Here is a 12,179-nt window from a genome sequence, read left to right as displayed (position 1 = left end):
CAGCTCACCCCAGCCTTCTCAAGGGGCAATTACGGGTGGGCAATAAATGCTGGGCCCAGCCAGTGACACCGACTTCTTAAGGTCCCAGAATAATAATAAAAAAGAGATTTTGGAGCCCACAGTAGTGAGCAGAATGGTGGTAGTTGGTGATAAGAGATAATGGGAACTGCAGATGCTGGAGAATCCAAGATAATAAAGTGTGGAGCTGGATGAACACAGGAGGCCAAGCAGCATCTCAGGAGCACAAAAGCTGACGTTTCGGGCCTAGACCCTTCATCAGAGAGGGGAATGGGGAGCGGGTTCTGGAATAAATAGGGAGAGGGGGGAGGCGGACCGAAGATGGAGAGAAAAGAAGATAGGTGGAGAGGAGAGTGTAGGTGGGGAGGTAGGGAGGGGATAGGTCAGTCCAGGTGAGATGGACAGGTTAAGGAGGTGGGATGAGGTTAGTAGGTAGGAAATGGAGGTGCAGCTTGGGGTGGGAGGAAGGGATGGGTGAGAGGAAGAACGGGTTAAGAACAGAGTTGATCCCAGAGAGAGCTCCATGTTAGTAGCTATACAACACAGAGGCTGCTGTAGAAGGTAATTGAGCACGATGCCTTTGCTGACCTATTACTTTGCCAGGAGAATCAAGAGGGGGCCGAATATTGTATAAGGTTGTATAAGCTGCTTACAGTAAACCGACAGAGTGGAACAGAACCATTCACAGTCCTTAGAAAAAGGAGATCCCTCCCCGGATACAGGGATACGCTTCCAGGCCCCCTATTGTGGGGGTGGGGGTGGGGCTGGGGGTGTGTGGTTTGCTTTTCATATTTGTGTCCTGATCTCACTCCCCCTCTTCATTGTTTAAATTGCCTTCCAGGACTGGGGTGGACAGGGTCAGAAGTCAGGCCAAACCAGCTTATAGTCCAACAGGTTTATTTAAGAAACACAATTGTGATTTCAAATAAACCTGTTGGGCTATGGCCTGGTGTGGCCTGACTTCTGATCTTAGTGACAGTGGGGGTTGGGGCTAGACTGCTCCCCCTAACCTCTTGCTAAACTGGGATAATCCTGGGAGCTGAACATTTCGGGGAATCCTGAGGCCTGGCCACATTGTGCGTCAACAGCGACGTTTGTTTAACCCTCCCTGGGACACACCGTGAGGGAAACACAATCCCAACCCCCTGCTCCAAAGGGCAGACATGTCCAACCTCTTCCGTCAAAATTAGATTCGCGGATCTCACTGTAAAGATACTTCACAAGCTGCTCGATTGGGAAAATGTAAATTACCAACCCCTCCACCCACCCCAGCTGATATCATTTTGACCCCTCAACCAAAACGCTAACTGGGGCACCCCAAGATCCAGCCCGCCTCTCCTGGCTGGTTAATCACACGACCCCATCGTGGTCAGAGTGGTTTGTTAAGCCACTGAGAGGGTTATTACCTCCTTAAAGGTTGAGTGAGTCGAGCCTGTAGTTGTTGGAACTTTGGATAATGAGAGGCGAGCTTGCCGCGAGGTACAGGTTTCCCTGGGGAATTGGCAGGGAGGTACGGACAGTTTGCTCCCCTTTCTGGGAGAGTCTGGGAACCCGAGGCAGGAGAGGGCTCGCAGGTTTGAGACTGAATTTCCAGAGGGCATCATCCTAGGGTAAATAGTTACACAGTTAAGATGGGGAGGAGAGATTTTCTGAGATAACAAGGTGTGGAGCTGGATGAACACAGCAGGCCAAGCAGCATCAGAGCAGCAGGAAGGCCAACGCTTCAGGCCTAGACCCTTCTTCAGAAAATTGGCTCTTGATTGTCCAGGGGAGAAAGTGGGAGAAACTCGTCAGCCATGATCTAATGGCAGAGCAGACACGATGGGCTGAATGGCCTATTTCTCTTCCTTTGTCTTATGACCTTGATGTGAACTGATGTGAGCACAGCTCAAACTGTATGGTCACACAGAACTGAACCAATTCTGCTGTGAAATGTTTAGGATGAATGCAGCCTGTCAGGTCAGGTTTCCCCTTGAAGTTTGGAATGAATATCTGGAGAGACAGTTGGGAGAAATATTGAACAATTCTGGCTGTGAAATGTTTACTCAGACTGCTTTGAACATGAAAAGCCAGGGAAGGTTATCAGAGAGAAAGAGATAGCAGCCCACGATGAACCGTGAAACTTTAAAAAAAAAAGCAGTTTAAAGGAAGAGAGAGAGAGACAGAGATGTTCACGGAGTGGTTTCCTGGGAGAGGGTCCAGACAGCCCAAGGCACGACCTCAAACGGAGGACACCAAAGCGGAATTGTAAGGAGGCTGTGGCCTGTCACTGGCGATCCAGAACACGAGGTTATTAAGCTGGGGACTGGGTTTGAATCCCACCAGAGCAGAGACTGAAATTCGAATTCAATCTTTAAAAACTGACAAAGCTAGGTTCACTAATGCCCCAGAGGGAGGGAAGTCTGACCTGCAAATCTCTCCAGACCCACACCAATGCATTTGATTCTGAACATTGCCCCTGGGTCATGAGGAAAACTCACCTCGCATGAACAAATATTTAAAAGGATCAGAAATGTGTTGAGATTTCAGAGCAACATAGGGCTGGACTAAGCTGTGCAGGGGAGGCCAAGGATGTTCTCTCTTGGTTTCCAGACTCAGAATGGGAGGCACCTTTCAAAATGGGAAGATAAACAACCTGCCTCTTGTTTGCAGTTGCATGGTGAAAACTAAATTCAGTCCATCCCCATGAGAGAGACTCAGTGAGCAACCACCTGCAAAATGCAAACCCCTCTCCCTGATCAACTAGAACTACAATCCACCACCTCAGCACTGACCCTCCGACAGTGCGGCGCTCCCTCAGCACTGACCCTCCGACAGTGCCCACTCCCTCAGCATTGGCCCTCCGACAGTGCGGCGCTCCCTCAGCACTGACCCTCCGACAGTGCGGCGCTCCCTCAGCACTGACCCTCCGACAGTGCGGCGCTCCCTCAGCACTGACCCTCTGACAGTGCGGCGCTCCCTCAGCACAGACCCTCCGTCAGTGCGGCACTCCTCAGCACTGACCCTCTGACACCCTGCCACAGTGCTGAGGGACCATTTGGACATTGTGCTCTTCTCTGTGAAATGGAACTTAAATCCACGTGCTCTTTCTCAGAGAGGGTTCCCTGTGTCAGTGAGCTAATGTGGCCTGGTTTTGATGTTACAGTAGTTACAGGTAAAGCAGCTCGATGTGAGAATGCAGTAGTGAAGGGGAGACAGGTCACTGGATCCAGAGGTGCAATGTAGAAATCTCAGAAGAGGAGCCTTTAAAGGAGAGTGAGAACAGCAAAGCAGACAGCATGTCCAGGAGGCAGTGCAGAGCTGATATTTCAGAGACATACAGGATCCCCGCAGCAAGCTATCTGAACCTTGAGTCAGTCCTGATAAGAAGGCCATTGTTTGATCTCCATTGACCATGCTAACGTTGTCTCCTAATGTTGATATTAATACATTCTGTCAAAGGGGTCTTGAGACTCATTCGCTCTGTCCCTATCTAATGTACCAGGAAATTAAACTCTCCCTAAAACACTCTGAGAGGCTAAAACTTCCTGCAGCTTCACAGCCCCACTGTCAGCAGCATTCCCACCTCCTGCTTGCCTAGCCTACCTCTCTGGCCGGCCCTTTGAGCCACAGATTGGGAAGTCAGACTTGCATTTCTGTAGCGCCTTACACCACCTCAAGGGTGTCACAAAGTGATTTGCCGCCAATGATGTGTTTCTGAAGGACGGTCGTGGCTGGAAATGTAGCAGACAACCCGTGCACAGCAAGATCCCACAAGTGGCAATTCAGCAATGAATGACTTTAGAAACATGGGAACACAGAAAACAGGAGCAGGAGGAGGCCATTCAGCCAATCGAGACTGCTCTGCCATTCTGTATGATCGTGCTGACCTATCTCAGTACCATACTTTCGCTGTCTCCCCAAAGCCATTGACACCTTGAGAAATTGATTTCTTTCTTCAATGTACTCAGTGATTTGCTCTCTGTAGCTTTCTGTGGTAGAGAATTCCACAGGTTCACCAGCCTCTGAGTGAAAACGTTGATCCTTAGCTCAGTCGGAAATAGAATCAGTGCAGAAACAGGCCCTTCGGCCCAACTCATCCATGGTGACCTGATATCCTAAATTGATCCAGTCCCATTTGCCAGCATTTGGCCCATATCCCTCTGAACCCTTTCTATCCATGTACCCATCCAGATGGCTTTTAAATGCTGTAACTGTACCAGCCTCCACCACTTCCTCTGGCAGCTCATTCCATACACGCACCACCCTCTGTGTGAAATAGTTGCCCCTGAGCTCCCTTTTAAATCTTCCCCCTCTCACCTTAAACCTATGCCCCTCTAGTTTTGGACTCCCCTACCCTGGAGAAAAGACCTTGGCTATTCACCCTCTCCAAGTCCCTTACGATTTTATAAATCATAGATCAGGGTGACCAGAATTGGACACAGTCCATTTCAGAAATGACCTGCCTTGTGCCCTGAGACGGTGACCCCTTGGTCAGGACACTCTGCACTGCTCCAATTCAGGGAGTGAACACTGTCCCTGCATCCAGTCTGTACAGACTCATCAGAGTTGTGTATTTTTCAGTGATTGAGGGATAAATTGAGAGTCAATGATGAAAGGTGGCTCAGTGGCTCAGCAGTTAGCGCTGCTACCTCACAGCGCCAGGGACATGGGTTAATTTCCAGGTGCGTATGCATGTATCGGTGTCTGTGTGTGTGTGTGTGTTCATGCACAATTTCCCATAGTGTCCAGGGATGTGCAGGTTAGGGTGGGTTAGCCACGGGAAATGCACGGTTACATGGGTGGGTCTGGGTGAGATGCTCTTTGGAGGGTCAGTGTGGACTTGATGGGTCGAATGGCCTGCTTCACCACTGTAGGGATTCTATGAAATATTAATTAGGACACCAGGGAGAATTTGCCTGCTGGCCCTCACATACAGACTGTGGGACCCTTTACATTCACCAGAGAGGGTCTCACCTAAAAAACAAAATAGCTCTCCTGACAACACAGCCCCCTGCCCCACCTCGGGGCTGCACCGAGAGGGTGAGATTGCGAACAAACTCCATGAATGCAAATAAATTTAGACCCCATGAGACCCCCAAACACATGGTGTTGGGGGAAGCCAGGCTCCAGGGTGCAGGGGCACAGCCCTGGCAAAGGGTTGGCTATCATGGGGGGGGAGGGGTGGCATTTCAAGGCAATGGTAGACAATGTGGCAAAGAGCCCTGGACAGGCAGGGAGAGAGAGTGCCAGCCGTGGTGTTCTATCTCCAGCCAGTCATTCAGTTTAGAGTATCTCACAATGTTCTGAGAGACAGAGGATAAATCTCTCACAAAGAAACACAGAGAGTAAGTGGGGGGGAGGGAGGCGGATAAAATGGAAGGTCTTTGTTGAGAACTTACTCAGGATTCCCATCTCTGAACCTGTCTTCCCAACATCCTGCTGCTCTGGTTGGCTATTCGGCCCATCGAGCCTGCTCCCCCATTGCTGATCTCATCATCGCCAACTCCACTTTCCTGCTTTTACGACCTGCCCCTTGAGCCCACCTCCTGATTAAAAATCCGTCTGTCCATGATTCAAACTACCTTCGGTATATCATCTGCGTGAAGACCGGGCCACCTTTGTTCACAGAGCCACTCCCTGTTATCTCCCCAACAGCCTGCCTTCCTATAACAGCAGCTTGAGAATAGTAACAGATCACAGCACATCACAGACATCCAACACCCCCAAAAAAATCACACAGGCCTGGCACATTGCCCAAAGGCTGGCACCAAGTGGTTAGACTGAAGGAGCGTTTTAAAGGAGGAGACAGAAAATTGGGCTGGGGGGCAGTCAGGAGTGGGGGAGAGGTGTGGCGTCCAGATTTTCAGGGAGGAATTTCCAGAGCTTGGGAGACAACAATGGCAGAGGGATGCAAATTTGGGTTATTTGAACTCAGCCGAGTGCAGGGATAGTGAGGGATGTACGAGGTGACAGAGATAGAGAGGGGGTGTAGGGGCTGGAGGGGGGGTGACAGAGATAGGGAGGGGGTGTAGGGGCTGGAGGGGGTGACAGAGATAGGGAGGGGGTGTAGGGGCTGGAGGGGGTGACAGAGATAGGGAGGGGGTGTAGGGGCTGGAGGGTGTGACAGAGATAGGGAGGGGGTGTAGGAGCTGGAGGGGGTGACAGAGATAGGGAGGGGGTGTAGGAGGCAGAAGGAGGTGACAGAGATAGGGAGGGAGTGTAGGGGGTTACAGAGATAGGGAAGGGGTGTAGGGGCTAGAGGGGGTTACAGAGATGGTGGGGGTGTAGGGGCTGGAGGGGGAGTAGGGGCTGGAGGGAGTTACAAAGGTAGGGAGGGGGTGTAGGGAGCCAGAGGGGTTACAGAGATAGGGAGTGGGTGTAGGGAGTCACAGAGATAGGGAGGGGTGTAGGGGGGTGGAGGGGGTTACAGAGATAGGGAGGGGGTGTAGGGGATGGAGGGGGTGTAGGGGATGGAGGGGGTGACAGAGATAGGAAGCGGGTGTAGGGGATGGAGGGGGTGTAAGGGATGGAGGGGGTGACAGAGATAGGAAGGGGATCTAGGGGATGTAGGGGGTTGCAGAGATGGGTAGGGGGTGCATGGAGTGGGAGGGGGTGACAGAGATAGGGAGGGGGAGTAGGGGCTGGAGGAGGTGACAGAGATAGAGAGGGGTGTAGGGGGCTGGAGGGGGTTACAGAGATAGGGAGGGGGTGTAGGAGGATGGGGGGCTTGCAGAGATAGGGAGGGGGTGTAGGGGATGGAGGGGGTTACAGAGGTAGGGAGGGGATGTAGGGGTGGAGGGAGTGACAGAGATAGGGAGGGGATCTAGGGGATGTAGAGGGTTACAGAGATGGGGAGGGGGTGTAGGGGGTGGGAGGGGGTGTAGGGGGTGGAAGGGGGTGGAAGGGGGTGACAGAGATAGAGAGGGGTGTAGGGAGCTGGAGGGGGTTACAGAGATAAGGAGAGGGTCTGGGGACTGGAGAAGTGACAGAGATAGGGAGGGGTGAGGTCGATGGGAACGTACAGAGTGTGTGAGACCATGTGGAACATGTCTGTCATTTCATTGCAGTGATTCCTCAGCATCAGTTACCAATAGCGGGAGGGTGGGGATGATATTCGAACTTCCAGCAGACAGGTTTGCCTCAGGACCTTTGCACTGAGAGAGGAGAGAGCGGGAACCTCGCCAGCTCTACTGTCGCATTCCTAATAACTGGACTCGCAGTCCGTGCGTGAGAGAGTGAGCTGCGATGCTGCTATGGCCGAATATCTGCCTGAGAAATCTCAGTGAAGGAGGAGAGCAGCGAGGCACTGGTGGGGGAGAATTGAAAGCTGGTGTGTGGCTGTAGAAGACACCCCTTCCTCAGTCTCAGAGCCCAGCTCCTGCCGGGAGAGGAGAGAGAGAGGAGTTGGGCACGTACAGGGTTAAGGATTCTCCGCCAATGCTCTGGGCTTGGGAGAGAGGGGGCTGAGAAAGTGCCGTTCCCGCATTCAGTCCGTCTGGAGAGGAGCTGTCTCTCCGTCTCTCCGTCTCTCCCTCCCTCCCTCCCTCCCTCCCTGGTGCTTTAGGGACACAGAATGCACTGAGTGTGAGAGTCCTGGTTGTTCCAGTGAAGATAAAAGAAAGGGCTTTATTCTTCAGGAGGACATCGTACACCAACAAGAACAGTGGGAGGAAAGAAAATCAATCATATCCCCCACCCCCGCGCAATCCCTCTGTCTCCCCTCACCCCCACAGACAAGGAACAGGAGGTGAGTAAAGGCGTCTTTTAAAACAAAAACCCATCTCTCTCTGGTTTGATCAGATTTCAGTTCGTTCCTTTTCACTCGGTTCCAGGCAGAGAGAGGGAGAGCGCTCGGGGCTCACTGCTGGGCTCGAACGTTGTGTGAGCTGGTTCTGGGGACTTCATCCTGGAAATGAATCTCTCCCGGTTAATCCCACAGAGAAGCCCAGTTCTCTCTCTCTCTCACACAGACACACACACACACACAGACACACACACACTCACACAGACACAGATACACACACACTCACACAGACACACACACACACAGACACACACACACAGACACAGACACACACACACAGACACACACACACAGATACACACAGACTCACACAGACACACACACTCACAGATACACACAGACACAGACACACACAGACACACACAGACACACACAGACACACACAGATACACACAGACACACACTCACAGATACACACAGATACACACAGACTCACACAGACACACACTCACAGATACACACACACAGACACACACACAGACACACACAGACACACACACACACACACAGACACAGACACACACACACAGACACACACACACAGACACAGACACACACACACAGACACAGACACACACACACTCACACAGACACACACACTCACAGATACACACAGACACAGACACACAGACACACACACACACAGACACACAGACACACACAGACACACACAGATACACACAGACTCACACAGACACACACTCACAGATACACACAGATACACACAGACTCACACAGACACACACTCACAGATACACACACACAGACACACACACAGACACACACACACACACACAGATACACACAGACTCACACACACACAGAGATACACACAGACTCACACACACACACACACACTCACAGATACACACAGACACACACACACACAGATACACACACACAGATACACACACACAGACACACACACAGACACACACAGACACAAATACACAGACACAGATACACACAGACACAGACACACAGATACACACAGACACACACAGACAGACACAGATACACACAGACACACACACAGACACAGATACACACACACAAATACACACACACAGACACAGATACACACACACACAGATACACACACAGTCACAGATACAGATACACACAGACACAGATACACACACACACACACACAGACACACACACACACACACACACACAAATCCAAGACCCTAAAATGTTCTTTCATTCGATAGAAAGATGGACCAGAGCATATGCTCAGAGGCGTCAGTAATTTGATTCTGAAATGTTGGAAATTCCCCCAGAATTTCTCAATTGGCCGCAGAACCTTAAACTGAGACAGTAATCGTGAAAGTGTAGGGGCAGCGGTGGGGAGTGGGGGGGAGGTCCCTTTCTTCTGATGGCTTTGGTTTAAATTGAAAGAGTTTGGGCCAATATCCCTGGTAGGGACTTGTTTTTGGAGGACATGCCTCTAATTTGAGGGTATACAGGGAAAAGGGGTGGAATCAGAACTTGGGGGGGAAACTCCAGGAAACCCCGTTTTGAGGCCATTGGCCTGTTGAGCCTCACTTGTTTCATTTAGAGGCTGATGTGTAGAGAGAGGGGATCAATTCATTCCAGGATTGTGGGTTCAAATCTAACTGCAGTTTGTTGTCACGGTCAGTGCTGAGGGAGCGGGCACTGTCGGAGGGTCAGTGCTGAGGGAGCGGGCACTGTCGGAGGGTCAGTGCTGAGGGAGCGGGCACTGTCGGAGGGTCAGTGCTGAGGGAGCGGGCACTGTCGGAGGGTCAGTGCTGAGGGAGCGGGCACTGTCGGAGGGTCAGTGCTGAGGGAGCGGGCACTGTCGGAGGGTCAGTGCTGAGGGAGCGGGCACTGTCAGAGGGTCAGTGCTGAGGGAGCGGGCACTGTCGGAGGGTCAGTGCTGAGGGTGCGGGCACTGTCGGAGGGTCAGTGCTGAGGCTGCGGGCGCTGTCGGAGGGTCAGTGCTGAGGGTGCGGGCACTGTCGGAGGGTCAGTGCTGAGGGAGCGGGCACTGTCGGAGGGTCAGTGCTGAGGGAGCACAGTACTGTCGGAGGGTCAGTGCTGAGGGAGTGGACACTGTTGGAGGGTCAGTGCTGAGGGAGTGGGCACTGTCGGAGGGCCAGTGCTGAGGGGGTGCCGCACTGTCGGAGGGTCAGTGCTGAGGGAGCGCCGCACTGTCGGAGGGTCAGTGCTGAGGGAGTGCCGCACTGTCGGAGGGTCAGTGCTGAGGGAGTGGGCACTGTCGGAGGGTCAGTGCTGAGGGAGCGGGCACTGTCGGAGGGTCAGTGCTGAGGGAGTGCCGCACTGTCGGAGGGTCAGTGCTGAGGGAGTGGGCACTGTCGGAGGGTCAGTGCTGAGGGAGTGCCGCACTGTCGGAGGGTCAGTGCTGAGGGAGTGGGCACTGTCGGAGGGTCAGTGCTGAGGGAGCGGGCACTGTCGGAGGGTCAGTGCTGAGGGAGTGGGCCACTGTCAGAGGGTCAGTGCTGAGGGAGTGGGCACTGTGTGAAGGTTTTGGAGGAGGATGGAGGATAATCGCCCCACCCCCGAACCTACTCTGAGATCCACAGTATGTAGGCTGACACTGTGATGGTCATGCTGAGGGCCTGCCGCAGCGTTGGGAGTCCTGCTAGAGTCAGTCACAGTCTATCAACATTCCTGGCACACTCTCAGGGAGACACAAGGGACTTTTGACTGTATTTTGCTGAGGCACGGGTGCATTTTGTCTCTCTGTCTCTCTGTTTCCCTGCCCCCACTAAGTGTCCTGGCCCAAATTTTATCTCTGCATCAACTTTGAAAGAAGTAAGTTATTGTGTTGTTATGACTTTGCTGTTTGTGGGATCTTGCTGTGCCTGGAATGGAACTTTGAAAAGGAACTGACTATTGGGTCACGATGATGACATTGTTTGTGGGATCTTGCTGTGCACAAATGGACACCTAAGTTTGCTGTATTGCAGCAGTGGCTCTGTTTCGCCTTGTCATACGTTGAGAGGGCTTGACGTTATGCAAGGCGCTGTGCAAATGCAGGTCTCCTGCATGGAATATCCCTGTGTTTGGCGAGGCCTGGTTATTGCCCCTCCTCCTCACAGTTTGCCGGTGGGGAGATGTGATTTCCGTGAACATCCCCGGTATTCCCTGAAACCTCAACCCCAGGAGACCCCGGAAAGGCACAAACTGTTTGGAAATGCCTCTCCTCTTGTTTTTGTCGGTCGGGCCCTTTCTGCACTTGCCGTGGAGTTCTTGTTTTCTCTCTGTGTGCCTGGTAAGCAGCTGGCTGAAGATGTTCCACGCTCTGAACACGCAGCAGCTAACACTGCCACCTCCCCCCGCCCCAAACCCCATTGGAAAGGGAGAAGTTCTCAGGCCTGGGAAGCCACTGGAAAACGGTTCAGGGTGTAGACAGCTGACCCACCCCTCCCATGCCTCACTGAGGATCTGGGTCGCACTCAGTGTGGAACGTCAAGTCTTCAACATAAACAGCCTCAGAGTGACCCTCCCACATGCGGCGTTTCTTCACTTCGACAGGTTCACATTTTGCAACGTTGAGTTGGACAATGTGAAGGGTGTCTCTACAGAGAATAGTGGGTCACAGCTGTCCTTTAACAAAGGTGCAGCCGCAGTTACCCGGCGGCAACACCTGGGACCAGAATAGTCTCTTCCAATTGGGTCTGTAGTGTCGCTACCTCTGAGCCTGGAGGCCTGGGCTCAAGCCCTACCAGCTCCAAAGGCTGTGTGGTCACGTTAGTTGATTTGAAAGTATCTAATGTCCTGTACGAGATGGATGGAGGTGTGTCTATAAGAGCAATCCTTACCTGCCCAAAGGGAATTTCTAAAGAAGAGCCTGATTTGGCCTCAACAGGAGCAGTGAGGGATGCTGTAGGTCAGGGCTGTTTGACACTCAGCCCCTTAGCACCAAGGACCCGGGTTCGATTCCAGCCTCGGGCGACTGCCTGTGTGGAGTTTGCACATTTTCCCCGTGTCTGCGTGGGATTCCCCCCACAGCCCAAAGATGTGCAGGTGAAGGTGGGATTGGCCACGGGGAATTGCCCTGGAGCATCCAGGGTGGGAAATGCAGGGTTAGTGTAGGTGGGCTGGGTCTGGGTGGGGTGCACTTTGGTGGGTCGGTGTGGGCTTGATGGGCAGAAGGGCCTGCTTTCCTCACCGTAGGGATTCTGTGATGACATCAGAGGGATTGACAAGCATGATTCCGCGGATGAGGAACCTTTGTTATAGAATGGGATTGTTTAACTTGTGTGGGAAGGGATTTGATCCAGGGATTTGCAATTGTGAGGGGTCTGGAGAGAAGTAAAGAGGGAGAAACTGTTCCCATTGGCTCGAACGTTGACAATCAGAGGATCCTGATTCCCAGTGATTGGAT

The 12,179-nt window shown here is 52.5% G+C and overlaps 1 protein-coding gene across 1 annotated transcript in view; it reads left to right on the top strand.

Annotated features, from left to right (window-relative positions):
- The first annotated feature begins 7,570 nt into the window (after positions 1–7,570).
- The window catches only part of plekhg2 (pleckstrin homology domain containing, family G (with RhoGef domain) member 2), a 204,142-nt gene continuing 199,533 nt past the window's right edge, over positions 7,571–12,179 (top strand). Inside the window, 1 exon segment of the mRNA XM_059640959.1 lies at positions 7,571–7,747. The gene's annotated coding sequence lies outside the window, so the exon portion shown is untranslated.

This window comes from Stegostoma tigrinum, chromosome 39 (assembly GCF_030684315.1).
Source record: "Stegostoma tigrinum isolate sSteTig4 chromosome 39, sSteTig4.hap1, whole genome shotgun sequence".
NCBI lineage: Eukaryota > Metazoa > Chordata > Chondrichthyes > Orectolobiformes > Stegostomatidae > Stegostoma > Stegostoma tigrinum.
Note: the sequence above shows the minus strand (reverse complement) of the source record. Positions and strands in the feature narration are given on the sequence as shown.